This window comes from Orcinus orca, chromosome 17 (genome assembly GCF_937001465.1).
Source record: "Orcinus orca chromosome 17, mOrcOrc1.1, whole genome shotgun sequence".
Taxonomy (NCBI): Eukaryota; Metazoa; Chordata; class Mammalia; order Artiodactyla; family Delphinidae; genus Orcinus; species Orcinus orca.
Genome location: NC_064575.1, coordinates 56,569,927 through 56,589,081, shown reverse-complemented (window position 1 = coordinate 56,589,081; position 19,155 = coordinate 56,569,927). Strand labels below are relative to the sequence as shown.

At 38.0% G+C, this 19,155-nt stretch overlaps 1 protein-coding gene across 1 annotated transcript in view; it reads right to left on the bottom strand.

Annotated features, from left to right (window-relative positions):
• OXR1 (oxidation resistance 1) overlaps positions 1 to 19,155 on the bottom strand; it is an 874,541-nt gene that overhangs the window by 569,068 nt on the left and 286,318 nt on the right. The gene's annotated exons all lie outside the window — the stretch shown is intronic.

Genomic DNA, 19,155 nt, shown 5'->3' with positions numbered 1-19,155 from the left:
GAAATCTGGGGCTTGGATAACAGGAGATCTTGATTTTCATTCAAGATTTATAAACAAAGCCATCATAACTACTCAGGTAAAAATAGATCCAGGGCAGATTCAGCCTTTGTGTGACACTTATATATCTCTGGGCAAATTTGGGGGGAAAAAAAGAAAAAAAATATGAATACAAAATTAGGTATAGAGCTGTTGACTAAAAAAAAATAAAAGCACAACATAAAAACCATGAGTGGATTTCGTTCAGTATCTTATTAAGGAGTGTAGCCTGGAAGACAGAGAGCTCTGAGCAACTGCTCTGAAGAGGTAAGGGGCGAGGTCAGTGTACATATGATTTTGGCGAAAGGAGTACATGCAAAGCAGTATATATCTCAATGGAAGTTTGCTGCAAGTCACGAGAATCAGGTATCTTCTGGTTTTAGTACTTTTCTAAGCATGGGAAGATGCAAGAATCCAGGTTCATAAAACACTTCTCCTGAAAGTAACTATTTAAAGTCCTGTTCTGCCAGTTTTCACAGAGCACAGAGTGCCTCATTTCTGATCTCCACCTTGAACTCCTTTCAGAGTGTATTAAAGGTCAGTGGCTGCAGTGGCTAATGACTCAATCCTTGTAGAGCCAGATGGCTAGCAACCTTCTTTAGTTGGCAGAGCCTCGGAAGACCTACGTGCCAAATGACAAAACTAAAACAACTCAGTGATGAGTTTGATGTCCTTTGCTAAAAAGAAGACAGTCCATGGATTGGTGGAGTACAGTGCCTACCAAGCAGTGGTGTACTCTTCCCCAGGGATTTGGGGTAAGAGCAAGGTTTAAAGAAAGTTAGAGGAAACTACAGGCAATGCAGAAACAGGGCATGATTGGCTGGGAGGTAGGGGATTTCCTTGTAAGTCTAGCAGGTCCTATCTTCTCGGTGAGGTAAACTAGCTAGAACTGAGTTGGAGTATTGTGCTTGGTGTTTGGTTTCCTTGGCAGTGAGCCATTTCCGGTAAACGAAGGCTGACTTAGGTTTAGATTTGTGAAGTGGGCCAGGCCACTGGGGCAGTCTCCGTTTTGTGGGTCCCCATATATGAATTAACTGTATTAGTGTATGCAGTTGAGGGCCCCTGAAGCTTAACTTCATGTGCAATATTACTTGTGGTAGAGATCAGAATTTCAATTCTCATATGACATAGCTGAGATCCAAAGATAAGAAGGCTTCCAGTTAGTATTTTGATAGAGCTAAGCCTTGAACCTGCTCTCATGAAGCTGGAATCTCTGCTATTACACCGCAGGACCTCCCTATGTGACCTCAGGCACGTTACTTCATCTCTTTGGCCCTTCAGTCCTACCTTGAAAAATGAGAAGCAAAACAAAACAAATGCATATTTCTCCCCAGTTTAACAAAAAGCACTGCCCATTTACCCAAGTTGAAAAACAAGAAAGTTATCCTGTGTTTTCTCAGACTTCCACCATCCAACAGGGTATCACACGGTGACTGGCAGTGACGCCGTCATATTGCATCCTTATGAACTTCCGGGTTTAAAAAAATCTTAAATAATTAAACATCTTTAAAAGAGATTTACTTATGCTGTGCTAAAGACTGCTTTTTACTTCTTCTGTCAGCCTGCCAGCGTTTGATTCTTGGTTTTACTCTACAACAGCCACGGATGCTTGGGTAATTTACCTCTCTCTTCTATGCCTCAGTTTCCTCATCTATAAAATGGTGATAGCAATAAGTACTGACAGCATTAAGTTATGATGATCATTAAATAACTTCATGAAGAGTACAGTAGGAATTAGCCATTATTATTTTTTAATCAGTAACCAAATCAGTAACAGCTCCTATCCATATCTCTGAACATCTTCCCCCATTTTATCTTTGCTTTCTTACCAGAGCATAGAGTGCCTCATTTCTGATCACCTTGAACGCCTTTCAGAGTGTGTTAAAGGTCAGTGGCTGCAGTGGCTAATGACTCAATCCTTGCAGAGCCAATCCTTGTAGAGCCAGATGTGTTGTACGTATACAAATACCCACTCTTTTTTAGCTTTTTTTCCCATATAGGCCATTACAAAGTATTGAGTTCCCTGTGCTGTACAGTAGGTCCTTACTAGTCATCTATGCTGTATATAGTAGTGTGTATGTGTCAATCCCGATCTTCCAATTGATTCCTTCTCCCACCCTTACCCCCCAACCCCATAATCATAAGTTTATTTCTACATCTCTAACTCTATTTGTTTTGTAGCTAAGTTCCTTTGTAGCCTTTTTTTTAGATTCCACATATAAGCGATATCATATGATATTTGTCTTTCTCTGTCTGACTTGAGGCACCTCTCCGCCTCTAATTAGCCACAGATTGATACAGGGAACTTGACTTGACTGCAGGCTATCATGAGGCAAGTATTAGCCTCTCAAAGCCTCTGTTTTCTCATTCAGAAATTGGGATAATCATTGTTCCTATTTGACTGTGGTGAGGAGTAGATTAACCAAACCATGTAAATTTGTTAGCACACTGTCTAACACACTGCAGGTACTCAAGAAGTACTGACTATTATCATCGTAATTAGTATTATCTCCAGGGGAGTTTGGTAACACCCTGTTTCCTTTTCCCCAGCAAAATACTTTACAGAATAAGTTCAGTGACATCCCAGTTCTAAGTTCTAAAAATAAGGAGCAAAAAGTTAAATATGTTGGTAGGTTATCTCCTAGTCAAGGACACTCCTTTTTATGATTGCAGAATCCACTCTTATGCTGATATATAGCAATCATATTGCATTCTTAGGAACCTCCGGTTTTAAAAAACCTTAAGTAATTAAACATCTTTAAGAGAGATTTACTTATGCTGTGATAGAGACTGCATTTTTCTTCCTCCGTAAACAATATTATAATAAGTAATTTCAAGAGATATGTTCAAAATATGAATGCCATCAGGGAAATGTTGGTACAGATGGGATGTTTTTAGAGCTCAAAGTAATTAAGAGTTCTTGGCAAGAAGAAACTGAAGAAATAGAATCCAATTCTTTATCCGTGACAGTTTAATGTTGTACCTTTAATAAACCCTTATTAATACTTATTTATGATATACCAAATGTGGGATAAAGGCATATAATAGAAGCCCTTATATTCTGAGTACATTCATTTAAAATATTGATTGAGCCCGTGTCCTACTTTACAATGCTCTACTTTAATGCAATAAAGATGAACAGTTCGGTATGTCATTAACAATGACACCAAGTTCTTATGCTAAGTGTGTGGCGTAAAAAGAGAGTACACCTAATAATGAAATAGTTTATCAGCTTAGAAAGTCCCTTAGAGTTTCTTACACATTAGTGCTATTGTTTAGGTTTCTGATGACTAACTGAATGGTGTGAACACCTTTGGTTAAGAGCAAGTACGTCCCCTACCAATAAAAAGCAATACTTTGTTTAATGAAAAAATGAGAATAAATGGTTAATGTAAATCATAATATATAGGGATTCAAAGCATCAAAATATAAATTATGGTCATTATAAACTAAAATCTGTACTAAATGTTGTGTCCAAGAAACTATAAATTCAAATCTAGAAAATTAAACATTCAAACATCCTTTATTGACTTATTTACTGAAAATTATGAGTATCAATTATATGCCAAAACTTGCACTAGTTGCAGCATACCCAAATGTTAAAAGAAATATACATGGGACCTGCTTTCAAGGAGCTGAACAATTAATGGACACAAAACAAAAAATTACAAACTGTGGTCTATTTGCAATCTGAAACTTTAAAACCTTGAAAGAAACAAAGAGAAAGAAGTGTTAGAGAATCATGGGGAAGTAGTACTTAGGGTGGTAGTATTTTCAGAGGATATGACATTTATGGTGAGACCTAAATGATTCCAGGAGCCTGCCATAAGGAGAGAGATTGGGAGGAGCTTCCCGTCAGAGGCAACTATATACATGCCAAGTCCCCAAAGTACTCAGAAATAGGAGAAATAAGAAGAGAAATAGGAAGGTCAGAGTGGCCAAAGGTTAGTGAATGAAGGGAAAGATGGATTGAAATGGCTTTGGACGGATAGACAGAAATCAGATGATGCATGTAAGTAGGTCAGTTATATTGTAACCAATATGCAATGAGGACACTTAAGGTCTGGAAGGGAACCGTTAATAGAGAAATTATACATTGACTTAGTTCTACTAGAAAGCAGATATTATCCTCCTTAAATCATAGACTAAATAAGGAGGCAATGTAATGGAAGGAAGATAGGGAAGAGGGGAGGAAGAATGGAATAGAAGTGGGAGGGGAGAGCACACTGTGACTATGCGATTGGAGAAAAGATGAGAAGTACAGCTTTCAATTTGATTTTTAATTTGAATACTCTCTTTTCCAGAGATTGGAAATCTCAGTTTCTAACTGATGAACAATTTGTTCAACAAACTTTTATCGATCATTTGATATGTGCCCAGAATTTCCGAATTGATCAAGATTTAATGTAATCAGATTGACAACACAATGATGGAAATTACAAATGAAGGATATGGAAAAGTGGAACTCTCTTTGGTGCTGAATCAGGCAGTTGCCTCAGCTGGAAGACAATCTCATTCACTCATGTGAAAAATATTTTGTATGCTGATCATATGAAACTGTGGACAAGGCTCTGTACACTCTGGGGGTGTATGGAGTTCAGTCAAATCTTCATCCTTCCCTCAAAAAGGTCACATCCAATGGAAGTAAGACAATTATAATAGAGTCAAACTTGATAGGATTCTGAAGAGCCTTTATATTTGCTACACAAGAGTTGCAGCTTCATTCACTGAGCCACAACAAAATACATGATCACCTAATTCATGCCAACTATCACCAACATGTCTGCTCTGGAGTATTATTCCTTTACAGAATTTTTTTAAATATGAAGGAAACTAATAAATGCTGTGTACCTACTTTGTGCCAGACAATATGCTGGATGGGGTTCCTCTTTTATTCTCATTCATCACAACTTTATTACAGCCCTTCCCTTTTTATGAGGAAACAAAGGCCCATATAGTATATGTAATTTGCCCAAATTTAACTAGATATTAAGCAGCAGAGATGAAATATGAATTTATCTTTGATTCTAAAGTCTAAGTTTTCTCCTAATCTTGGCTATTCCTGGATATTTACTAAGAAAAAATATTTTATCTCAGGAAAATGGGACACATTTTGATGCAAATTTTAGAACAATAAGTTTGAAGGTAGATTTACAGAAGTAGAAAGATATTCAGAACATATAGTTAAGGGAGACCTTCAAGACAGCAAAGGAGTAAGATGTGGAGATCACCTTCCTCCCCACAAATACATCAGAAATACATCTACACGTGGAACAACTCCTACAAAACACCTACTGAACACTGGCAGAAGACCTCAGACTTCCGAAAAGCTGCGTGGCTGAAAGGCTCTTGGTGCTCCAGCCGGGTGTAAAGCCTGTGCCCCTGAGGTGGGAGAGCCAAGTTCAGGACACTTTGGTCCACCAGAGACCTCCTGGATCCACGTAATATCAAACGGTGAAAGCTCTCCCAGAGATCTCCACATCAACGCTAAGACCCAGCTCCACTCAACGACCAGCAAGCTACAGTGCTGGACAGCCTATGCCAAACAACTAGCAAGACAGGAATGCAACCCCACCCATTAGCAGAGAGGCTGCCTAAAATCATAATAAGGTCACAGACATCCCAAAACACACCACTGCACGTGGTATTTTCCACCAGAAAAACAAGATCCAGCCTCATACACCAGAACACAGGCACCAGTCCCCTCTACCAGGAAGCCTACACAACCCACTGAACCAACCTTAGCCACTGGGGGCAGACACTGAAAACAACGGGAACTATGAACTTGCAGCCTGAGAAACACAGTAAGTTAAACAAAATGAGAAGACAGAGAAACATACATCAGATGAAGGAGCAAGGTAAAAACCCACCAGACCAAACAAATGAAGAGGAAACAGGCAGTCCACTGAAAAAGAATTCAGAGTAATGACAGTAAAGATGAAACAATATCTTGAAAACAGAATGGAGAAAATACAAGAAACGATTAACAAGGACCTAGAAGAACTAAAGAGCAACAAACAATGATGAACAACACAGTAAATGAAATTAGAAATTCTCTAGAGAGAATCAATAGCAGAATAACTGAGGCAGAAGAACGCATAAGTGACCTGGAAGATAAAATAGTGGAAATAACTACCGCAAAGCAGAATAAAGAAAAAAGAATGAAAAGAATTGAGGACAGTCTCAGAGACCTCTGACAACATTAAATACACCAACATTCAAATTATAGAGCTCCCAGAAGAAGAAGAGAATAAGGAAGGGACTGAGAAAATATTTGAAGAGATTATAGGTGAAAACTTCCCTAACACGGGAAATGAAATAGTCAATCAAGTACAGGAAGCACAGAGAGTCCCATACACGATAAATACAAGGAGAAACACACCAAGACATATTAATCAAACTATCAAAAATTAAATACAAAGAAAAAATATTAAAAGTAGCAAGGGAAAAACAACAAATAACATATAAGGGAATCCCCATAAGGTTAACAGCTGATCTTTCAGCAGAAACTCTGCAAGCCAGAAAGGAGTGGCAGAACATATTTAAAGTGATGAAAGGGAAAACCCTACAACCAAGATTACTCTACCCAGCAAGGATCTCATTCAGATTTGACAGAGAAATTAAAACTTTTACAGACAAGCAAAAGCTAAGAGAATTCAGAACTACCAAACCAGCTTTACAACAAATGCTAAAGGTATTTCTCTAGGCAGGAAATGCAAGAGAAGGAAAAGACCTAGAATAACAAACCCAAAACAATTAAGAAAATGGTAATAGGAACATACATATCGATAACTACCTTAAATGTAAATGGAATAAATGCTCCAACCAAAAGGCATAGACTGGCTGAATGAATACAAAAACAAGACCCATATATATGCTGTCTACAAGAGACCCACTTTAGACCTAGGGGCACATACAGACTGAAAGTGAGGGGATGGAAAAAGACATCCCATGCAAATGGAAATCAAAAGAAAGCTGGAGTAGAAATTCTCATATCAGACAAATAGACTTTAAAATAAAGACTACTACAAGAGACAAAGAAGGACACTACATAATGATCAAGGGATCAATCCAAGAAGAAGATTCAACAATTGTAAATATTTATGCACCCAACATAGGAGCACCTCAATACATAAGGCAAATGCTAACAGCCATAAAAGCAGAAATCGCCAGCAACACAATCACAGTAGGGGACTTTACCACCCCACTTTCACCAATGGACAGATCATCCAAAATGAAAATAAATAAGGAAATAAAAGCTTTAAATGATACATTAAACAAGGTGGAATTGATATTTATAGGACATTCCATCCAAAAACAACAGAATACACTTTCTTCTCAAGGGCTCATGGAACATTCTCCAGGATAGACCAGGATAGATCATACCTTGGGTCACAAATCAAGCACTGGTAAATTTAAGAAAATTGAAATTGTATCAAGTATCTTTTCTGAGCACAACACTATGAGACTAGATATCAATTACAGGAAAAAAACTGTAAAAAATACAAATACATGGAGGCTAAACAATACACTACTAAATAACCAAGTTATCACTGAAGAAATCAAAGAGGAAATCAAAAAATACCTAGAAACAAATGACAATGGAAACACGACGATCCAAAACCTATGGGCTGCAGCAAAAGAAGTTCTAAGAGGGAAGTTTATAGCAATACAATCCTACCTCAAGAAACAAGAATCAGCTCAAATGAACAACCTAAACTTACACCTAAAGCAATTAAAGAAAGAAGAAGAAAAACTCCCAAAGTTAGCAGAAGGAAAGAAATCATAAAGATCAGATCAGAAATAAATGAAAAAGAAATGAAGGAAACTATAGCAAAGATCAAAAAAACTAAAAGCTGGTTCTCTAAGAAGATAAATAAAATTGAAAACAAAATTGATAAACCACTAGCCAGACTCATCAAGAAAAAAGGGAGAAGACTCAAATCAACAGAATTAGAAATGAAAAAGGAGAAGTTATAACTGACACTGAAGAAATACAAAGGAACATGAGAGATTACTACAAGCAACTATATGCTAATAAAATGGACAACCTGGAAGAAATGGAAAAATTCTTAGAAAAGCACAACCTTCTGAGACTGAACCAGGAAGAAATAGAAAATATAAACAGACCAATCACAAGCACTGAAATTGAGACTAAATTTGTAATTTATTTAAATTGTGATTAAAAATCTTCCAACAAACAAAAGTCCAGGACCAGATGGCTTCAGAGGCGAATTCTATCAAACATTTAGAGAAGAGCTAACACCTATCCTTCTCAAACTCTTCCACAATATAGCACAGGGAGGAACCTCCCAAACTCATTCTACGAGGCCACCATCACCCTGATACCAAAACCAGACAAAGATGTCACAAAGAAGGAAAACTACAGGCCAATATCACTGATGAACATGGATGCAAAAATCCTCAAAAAATACTAGCAAACAGAATCCAACAGCACATTAAAAGGATCATATGCCATGATCAAGTGGGGTTTATCCCAGGAATGCAAGGATTCTTCAATATACGCAAATCAATCAATGTGAAAAACAATATTAACAAACTGAAGGAGAAAAACCATATGATTATCCCAATAGATGCAGAAAAAGCTTTTGACAAAATTCAACACCCATTTATGGTAAAAAAAAAAAAAAAAAAACCTCCAGAAAGTAGGTATAGAGGGAACTTACCTCAACATAATAAAGGCCATATATGACAAACACACAGCCAACATCATTCTCAATGGTGAAAAACTGAAAGCATTTCCTCTAAGATCAGGAACAAGACAAGGATGTCCACTCTCACCACTATTATTCAACATAGTTTTGGAAGTTTTAGCCACAGCAATCAGAGAAGAAAAAGAAATAAAAGGAATCCAAATCGGAAAAGAAAAATTAAAGCTGTTACTGTTTGCAGACGACACAATACTATACATAGAAAATCCTAAAGATGCTACCAGGAGACTACTAGCAGGATACAAAATTAATGCACAGAAATCTCTTGCATTCCTATACACTAATGATGAAAAATCTGAAAGAGAATTTAAGGAAACACTCCCATTTACCACTGCCACAAAAAGAATAAAATACCTAGGAATAAACCTACCTAAGGAGACAAAATACCTGTATGCAGAAAACTATAAGACACTGATAAAAGAAATTAAAGATGATACAAACAGATGGAGAGATAAATCACGTTCGTTGATCGGAAGAATCAACATTGTGAAAATGACTATACTACCCAAAGCAATCTACAGATTCAATGCAATTCCTATCAAACTACCATTGGCATTTTCCACAGAACTAGAACAAAAAATTTCAAGTTTGTATGGAAACACAAAGGACCCCGAATAGCCAAAGCAATCTTGAGAAAGAAAAACGGAGCTGGAGGAATCAGGCTCCTGGACTTCAGAGTATACTACAAAGCTACAGTAATCAAGTCAGTATGGTACTGGCACAAAAACAGAAATATAGATCAATGGAACAGGATAGAAAGCCCAGAGATAAATCCATGCACATATGGTCACCTTATTTTTGATAAAGGAGGCAAGAATATACAATGGAGAAAAGAAAGCCTGTTCAATAAGTGGTGCTGGGAAAACTGGACAGCTACATGTAAAAGAATGAAATTAGAACACTCCCTAACACCATACACAAAAATAAGCTCAAAATGGATTAAAGATCTAAGTGTAAAGCCAGACACTCTAAAACTCTTAGAGGAAAACATAGGCAGAACACTCTACGACATAAATCACAGCAAGATCCTTTTTGACCTACCTCCTAGAGAAATGGAGATAAAAACAAAAATAAACAAATGGGACCTAAAGAAACTCCAAAGCTTTTGCACAGCAAAGGAAACCATAAACAAGACAAAAAGACAACCCTCAGAATGGGAGAAAATATTTGCAAATGAAGCAACTGACAAAGGATTAATCTCCAAAATATACAAGCAGCTCATGCAGCTCAATATCAAAAACACAAACAACCCAATCGAAAAATGGGCAGAAGCCCTAAACAGACATTTCTCCAAAGAAGATATATAGATTGCCAACAAACACATGAAAGGATGCTCGACATCACTAATCACTAGAGAAATGCAAATCAAAACTACAATGAGGTATCACCTCACACCTGTCAGAATGGCCATCATCAAAAAATCTACAAACAATAAATGCTGGAGAGGGTGTGGAGAAAAGGGAACCCTCTTGCACTGTTGGTGGAAATGTAAATTGATACAGCCACTATGGAGAACAGTATGGAGGTTCCTTAAAAAACTAAAAATAGAACTACCATATGACCCAGCAATCCCACTACTGGGCATATACCCTGAGAGAACCATAATTCAAAAAGAGTCAAGTACCACAATGTTCACTGCAGCTCTATTTACAATAGCCAGGACATGGAAGCAACCTAAGTGTCCATTGACAGATGAATGGATAAAGAAGATGTGGTACATATATACAATGGAATATTATGCAGCCATAAAAAGAAATGAAATTGAGTTATCTGTAGTGAGGTGGACGGACCTAGAGTCTGTCATACAGAGTGAAGTAAGTCAGAAAGAGAAAAACAAATACCATGTGTTAACACATATATATGGAATCTAAAAAAAAATTTTTAAAAAACGGTTCTGAAGAACCTAGGGGCAGGACAGGAATAAAGACGCAGACATAGAGAATGGACTTGAGGACACGAGGAGGGGAAGGGTAAACTGGGACGAAGTGAGAGAGTGGCATGGACATACACACACTACCAAATGTAAAATAGACAGTGGGAAGCAGCTGCATAGCTCAGGGAGATCAGCTTGGTGCTTTGTGACCACCTAGAGGGGTGGGATAGGAAGGGTAGGAGGGAGATGCAAGAGGGAGGAGATATGGGGATGTATGCATATGTATAGCTGATTCACTTTGTTATAAAGCAGAAACTAACACACCATTGTAAAGCAATTATACTCCAGTAAAGATGTTAAAAAAACAAACAAACATAGTTAAGTGGAAAAAAGCACTTTGTAGGTCAAAACATATCAATAAATAATAAACCTCAAACCCAAAGCAATAAACTGTAGGACATATAGGAAAGGGATTTAAAGGTTATATACATCACTGGTAAATAAGTTTGCCTCTCAGAAGGAAGGGGATTAACAAGTGGGAAGAAAAACTCTTGCCCAGTACGCTCTCTAGTTAAATTTTTTTGCAAGAATCAATCTGTGTGTTACAGATGGAAGTAAATAACATAAATACCCATGTAAGTACACTCATTTTGTTTTCATTAAAATAACTGCGTGATAAGGAGAGCAGCGTGGTTTAATGTGTGTAACAGGGAGTTTAGAGACAGCTTCCTTCATCCTGTGCAGAGGTACACTTTCTCTGGAGTTCTACTAAATAAAGAGATCAACCATCAAATAACAGAATTGATAGCGGCAGAGCTTTTCAGGCTGTCTGAGGCATTACTGCAGATAAATTCAGACTAAAGATTCTTGGTCTCTACAGGATCCCCGTGTTGCAGATTACACATGCCAGCTGTGATGTAGTTGCCAGATTCTGCTCAGACGTCAGGAGTCTTGCTTTTAGACCTTTTGCTTAGACTTTTCAGAGCAGCAGTATCAATCAAAAGGCCCTTTCTTCACCCACAAGGTAAGCACAGACTCTCACCTTTCCCAGTGTTCGCCAAGTACTCCTTCTGACTGTTAGTTTTCAGATGTTTTTATACACCCCTTGAGATGGCTAGTGTGCTGTTTCCATGGTTACACTTTCTGAAGAGTTCTTTTGGCAGTGATACAACCTGCATGACTCAGAAGATTTTTTCAGATTTTTCAGTAGAACAGGCCATCTTTGTGAAGAGGCTGTGATTGCCAATGAACTGGATGTATCATATGTTCTGGGTCTGATACTTACGTTAATATCAGTTTATTTTCTCAAAAGCTTTCCCCAACACACTTACCTTTGGACCAAAAAATTCGTGCATGATTACAGAGAGCAGATCTCATGATATGGAAGGAAAAACCATGACCCAGAGTCACTGAGTATGTTCAGCTGATAAAACATAAAGCAGAACTGCCAGCCCCTAACTCCTACTTTGGTGTACTCTCCATCTGCATTGTGGTACCCCTATGTGAGTCTTTTTGGGAAGTGTCTGCTTACCCTGAGTCATCAATCATCACACCATCACAAAGCCAAAGAGACGCACCTTCACAACCCACCTTGCTATGGACTGAATGTTTGTGTTTCCCCAACATTCATAAGTTGAAACCCTAATCCCCAAATGTGATGATATTTGGAGAGGGGGACTCTGGAAGGTAATTAGGTAGAACTCTCATGATGGGAGATGAGAGAGCTTTCTTCTCTTTCTCCTGTGTGAGGATACAGCAAAAAGGTATCCATCTGCAACCTAGGAACCCAATTAACCAGCATCTGACGTTGGACTTCCCAGCCTTCAGAACTGTAAGGGGTAAATTTCGCTTGTTTAAGCCATCCAGTCTATCATATTTTTTTCATAGCAGCCTGAACGAAAACACATCCAGAACAATAGATTTCTTATTTCTGATCGAGTAAGGAAACAGTGGAAAAAATTCTCTTTAACATCACACCACAGAAATTTAATTCCCCATTAGATATCTTTCTTTGATTCTCCAACAGTTTCTTCCCAGTGCCAGACTTCTCACTTTTCATCAATGAATTTTGCATGGAGACACCAGTCTCAAGCAAACAGGGGTATGATTGTCCTTAAATTCAAATCACTCTTTGAAACTGGACAAGGTAAAATGGTAAGCCAGGAAAAGGTCAGAGTCTCTACCTTCCCTTTCACTGTTACTATCTGGAGACTACATAAACAGTGAGGTAGAAACCATTCAATAAAGAAGAAAGAAAGCAAGATGAATAATAAACCAGCAGAAATTTAGTCCCTTAAAATCAGCATTATGAGCAAGGTAATTTACAAAAATCTCTTAGGTCATGCTAATTTCTTATATGTGAATGTGTACATACATACATATATTCCATACACACACACACACACACACACACACACACACACACACACACTCTCACTCACTCACAAGACCAAGCAGCACATGAGAGGATATGGCTCTGGGTATCAGGAGACCAAGAGGCTAAGCTTGATGTAATATGTGAATCTTGGGAATTCAGACATCTGAACATTAAGGTGGTGAGAAAAATGCTTAAGAATAATTGTTAAAAACAAATAGTTTAAATAAATATGAATGAGATAAAAGTTTACACTAAGTGAAACTAAATAATGGATATTCATTGAATATCAAGATCATTTCCAAGAACATAACATACTGAGACATAGATTGCTAAATATAAGTTTAAATCTATCTACTTTTGGCTTAATTTTTATAGAAACAAAAGATATTTGTGTCTATTAATAAATATGCCTTCTGCCACATTTAGAAAATGGTAGTGTGAAGAATGTTTCTAAAAAGTTATAAATTTTAATTACCTATTTATAAGTCTGTGAGTCTACTGCAGGATGCGAATATATGATACTTCACAATTGCCTGTTTCTTAGTTTTCACTGGAAAGTAAAGGTTACTAATAGTAAAAATTTATAATCAATATATAAAAATAGAACTACTAGAAACAGTAAGAGTGAAGGGAAACAATTTTGTTTGCAAAGTATGGGAAGAAAATGGGATGTATTTTGACATGAAGAGTACGCAAGAGTACGTATTTCTGTTAAAGAAAAAGAGTAATGTTGTCGAAAATAAAATGACTGGTTATTCCAGAACAAAAGGAAAAAGAGTAAGATAAATCCTAAATGGATATAGAAATTTTTCAGAAGGTTTGTGGAAAATAAATTATGTTGTGAGGTCAAAGCTGGCTAAATTGGATAGATTTATAAGGTTTTCCTTAAATGAGCTCACTAAGGTACTGATACAAAACTAGAGTTTAATTTTCTCTCTGTTAAAGCCACAAATTTTGTAGATTATTGATCCACTCTTAGTAAAAGTTTATAAAGGGTTTTTCTTTATGTAAATGTAATCTGCCTAGGAAAACAAAGATTCTGCATCTTAGAAAATATTTCCTATGTTCTACATAGCCTTTATCAGGACTTTGATTACTTAGAAGAACTGAGTCTTTTCCATTTTAAATGAGCTAAGGGTTTTTGTTTGTATGTTTGTTTTTATAACCAGGTAACTTTCTGTATTTGCAATGCAAATCTTTTCATTGTCACTTTGGTTAAAGGGATAACTAAATATTGTTTCACAGTGACTTATGCTCCTATTTGATCAAATGTTTTAAACCTTTTGACATTTTGGGCAAACTTCCTCAAATCAAATTTTGAATGAAGTCTTTTTTTTTTTTTTTTTTTTTTTGCGGTACGCGGGCCTCTCACTGTTGTGGCTTCTCCCGTTGCGCAGCACAGGCTCCGGACGCGCAGGCTCAGCGGCCATGGCTCACGGGCCCAGCCGCTCCGCGGCATGTGGGATCTTCCCGAACCGGGGCACGAAGCCGTGTCCCCTGCATCAGCAGGCGGACTCTCAACCACTGCGCCACCAGGGAAGCCCTGAATGAAGTCTTTTTGACCTTGAACTAACTTTGGGATTTTCCAGAGGGTTCCTGGAAGATCTCAAAAGATTTCTTCTCTCTCCTTATAAAAGAGAAATGTTAATTTATTTAAGCTTATTTGATGTTAAATTGCATAGGAAATATTGTCAAATAAAAATAATATTTAACCTCCTTAGATTATATTTATATAGGTATACCTTATATATATAAGTAATTCAGAAATTATATGGAATTCCTAAAATTCTGATATGGCCTGGTACAATGTTATCAGTCATAATTCCAACTATTATCTTAAAATACTGTATATCACAAATATAACCAAATTTACTCATCAATTGCATTAGTTTTTGTGTGGGTATGAACTATCAACAGATCTTTAACCATGAATATTTTTAAGTCTTTTATCATTCATGGTTAATGTTGTATTCTCAATTCTCTGAAAGCATTTACAATAAACTATAGGCAAATATGCTTCATCTTCAAAGATATGCATGGAAAAAACCTTGACAAGCACTGTAGAATACAAGTTTCTGATCACTTTAAGATTGTAACACTGAACTAGGTAAGAATTTCTGAAACTAATGGAAAAATGATTCATAAAGCTGCTAACCCAAGATGAAGCAAAATAAGAATTACAGGAGATTGATTGTACTGATGAAGATAATTATAATCTTCATGACTTCATTCAAAACACTGCTCTTTAAGCTCGCCTGCCGATGCAGGGGACACGGGTTCAGGCCCCGGTCCGGGAAAGTCCCACATGCCGCAGAGCGGCTGGGCCCGTGAGCCATGGCCGCTGAGCCTGCGCGTCCGGAGCCTGTGCTCCGCAACGGGAGAGGCCACAACAATGAGAGGCCCGCATACCACACACACAAAAAAAAACCCACAAAACAAAACAAAACAAACCCATTGCTCTTTAATGTTTTGTTTTCCAGATTTAAAAGACTCTTTTTTTCTCCTCCATTTTAAGCTATATATAACTTACAGCAAATGGTAAAATATACTTTTGTCAACAAAAGTTGAAACATTTGTTATTCTCCCACCCTGATCCCTCCAGAATTCAGAAACTCTTATTAAATATTCTTATTTTTCATGCCAATATATGTACTTATATAAGTTCAATAAGAATCTGTTCTCCTTGTGTAATAGAAAACAATTAGACAATAGAAACAACAGAAAACAATTAGGCTAAACTGCTTAGCTTAAAGAGACTTTAGAGGTCTAATCTGAGATTCCTTATCACTAAATAATTTAAAGAACTAAGGTTGACTTTATGAAGCCAGTAAAGTCCCTTAGATATGACCCAAGCTTTGACTGAAATGTCATTTTTAAGAAAATGCATAGACTCATTATTCTTATATTTATGTAAATAATCAAGCCAAGTTTAATAAGATTAGACTTACTTTACAAACAAATCTGTTTCACAATATCTTTGATAAAAATGTGATGACTATAAAAAAATGTATTTCAGTAGATAACTCTGGTGTACCGGTTATCAGATTCTAGCCCTATTCATTGTCTTTGAGGTATCTACTTGTAAACTTCACAGAAAGTACCACAACAGATCACATGTGAACAACCTTCATGCCTGTTGCTATATGGGTCACTTAAGAGAGTTCACCGGAACACCCAATAACATCAGATCCAGTCAAACTGCAAACCAGGAAAATCCGTCAGACTGAAACTGCCAACCCCATTCCATGTAAAGATGCCTCAAACTCAAATCTAGAAATTTTCTCAACTGGCTGCTCCCCAGACGCAGAAACCGAATTGGTAATTTACTTGAACTTTAACCTTTGTTAACCTTTTAACCTTTGTTTAAAATGAAACTTTTTCTTTTGTTTCCATAGAAATGCATCTCATTAAATTACTTGATTGCTCACATCACATAGAGGCCTGATTTAGTAGAAGCTCACCTACAACACCTTAGGACTTCCCTGGTGGCGCAGTGGTTAATAAGAGTCCGCCTGCCACTGCAGGTGACACGGGTTCAAGCCCTGGTCCGGGAAGATCCCACACGCAGGGGAGCAACCAAGCCTGTGCACTGCAACTGCTGAGCCTGCGCTCTGGAGCTCGCAAGCCACACTACTGAGCCCATGTGCCACAACTACTGAAGCCCACGTGCCTAGAGCCCGTGCTCCACGACAAGAGAAGCCACCGCAAGGAGAATCCCACGCACCGCAACGAAGAGTAGCCCTCGCTCCCCGCAACTAGAGAAAGCCTGTGCGCAGCAACGAAGACCCAACACAGCCAAAAATTAATTAATTAATTTAAGAAATAAATAAAAATAAATAGACTTTATTTTTAAAAAAACACTTTTTTTTTTCTTTTTCTTTTTTTTGCATATACAGGAGAGGTGCCAGCCAGAGATAGAAATGTGGGAGCCATCAGGCTGTGTGATACTGAAAGCAGGGCTGGGTGAGATCAGCCTGCGGGGCAGGGCAGACGGAGCTGGGCTCTGCATCTCCTGACCATTTAGAGGCTGGAAAGAAGAGAGGGCGGCACAGGAGACTGAACAGGAGGCCAGAGGTGGGGTCACACCAGGATGGCGTGGTGGGTGGTCTCTTGGAAGCCAAGAGAAAAAAGGGCTTCAGGGAGGGAGGAGTCAGCTGTGTCAGATCCTGCCGAGCGGCCAAGGTGAGGCCAGAGAAGTATCCGAGTTCAGGAACACAGAGGGGGTTGGAAGATTTGACGGGAGCAGTTCCTGGCCAAGTGGGCTGAAGATTGGCTGGGAGGCATGAGAGACAGTGGAGGGAGACAGATCATCGGAACGCAAGTTTTACCGAGAATGGTAAAACTTCATTCACCTCCTGAAATGAAAACATTTCAGGTGAACTTTCATTTCACCTCCTGATAAAAACATCCATATGTTCATCTTGTCCTAAGTAATCATGAGGATGTGTGATTGCTAATACACCATATTGTGCCTATGTAAATAACTCAGAAGAAATTGAAACCCAAATACATACACATTATCCATTAAAAACAAAAGTGGTGAACGCTGTATTTTATTATAACCCATTTGATTTATTTAATTGGTTAAATATTGTCTCCTGCGAATCTCTGTTCTTGGGAATTTTTCAATCCTCAGCTAATATTCTCCTTAGAGCCATCATATTAACCTCTCTAGTGCCTTGTATCCTCTCAAGGGCAATTTAAAACGCCTTTCAGCAGCCACTCACACATCAGATATCCATGAGGATTAGGCAACTGGAAAAACTAAATGACCTGGCCGCCCACCTCCACGATGACAGGCAACTGTTGGGAAGAGCGACTACATGACCCTCCATCCTGACCACTCGAGCAATGGAAACAGCAAATATGTGATTTTTCAGCCTGACTCCATTAACTGTGGCAATGGTGAGTAACACTCTACTAGTTAGTCACGCTCTAAGCTTGTAGAGAGAATGAACGAAAGGGGAAAACTGTTCAAATTAAATATAAAATGGAGTCCAGATCTGAGAATTCCCTCAGCAGACAAAAGCCATGTTAGTAAAACTAAATCTCATTTCATGAATATAAGCAATACTTAGGTTATTTCTTGTAAATGCATGTGACAATCAGAAAAGAAACTTAAGCCATCTTCCTAAAAATGGTATGAGATAATCCCTTTTTACCAAGCTCCTACCATCTGGAAACCCCCATTGTAATAACCAGTCATTGTAAAGGTTACCAGCTTCCTCATTTTCACTTTGTAAGCCATCCTGTAACACCACACCCCTGAGCTTCATGGGAGTCCTTGCATTTGAAAGCTCCCAGTTTGCAAACTGTTCTCAGATACACAATAACTCTTACTGAATTTATTAATCATTTATTAATTTGGTGGTTCTAATTGTGCTATTTCTCGATTTTTGACAGCACCCAGTTCCATAAAAATCTCTGCACTAAGGAAGGGGGAAGCATATACTTTTGTGGACAACTAGCTTTCTTCGCATGGATAATAATAGTAACAGTCTGTATTCGTTTCCTATTGCTGCTGTAACAAATTACTATAAACTTAGTGCCTTAAAACAACACAAATTTATTATTTCTACAGTTCTGGAAGACAGAAGTCCAAAATGAGTCTCACTAAGCTAAAATCAAGGCTTGGCAGGGCCGCATTTCTTTTAGGTGGTTCTAGGAGATAATCCATTTGCTCTCCTTTTCCAGCGTCTAGAGGCTGCTGGCATTCCTTGGTTTGTGGCTCCCTCCCATCTTTAAAGCCAGAGACGTTGGGCAAGTCCTCCTCTTCACTGCCATCTCTCTGGTTTTCTCTGTTCTGCCTCCTCTTCCACTTATAAGGACCCTTGTGATTACCTTGGCCCACCTGGATGACCCAGGATCATCTCCGGCATCTGAAGGTCAGCTGATTAGCAACCTTAATTCCCCTTTGCATTAAAACCTATCTATTCACAGGTTCCTATGATCAGGACATGGACATTTTTAGAGGGCCATTATTCTGCCTACCACATAGGAACAAAAAGATTAGTCACAATGGCATTTATTAAGTACCTTCTGTATGCAAGGACCATTGTATAGAATAATTTATTTAATCCTTACAATAGCCCACTCAGGTAGGTATTTTTATCACCATTTTATAAATGAAAACACTG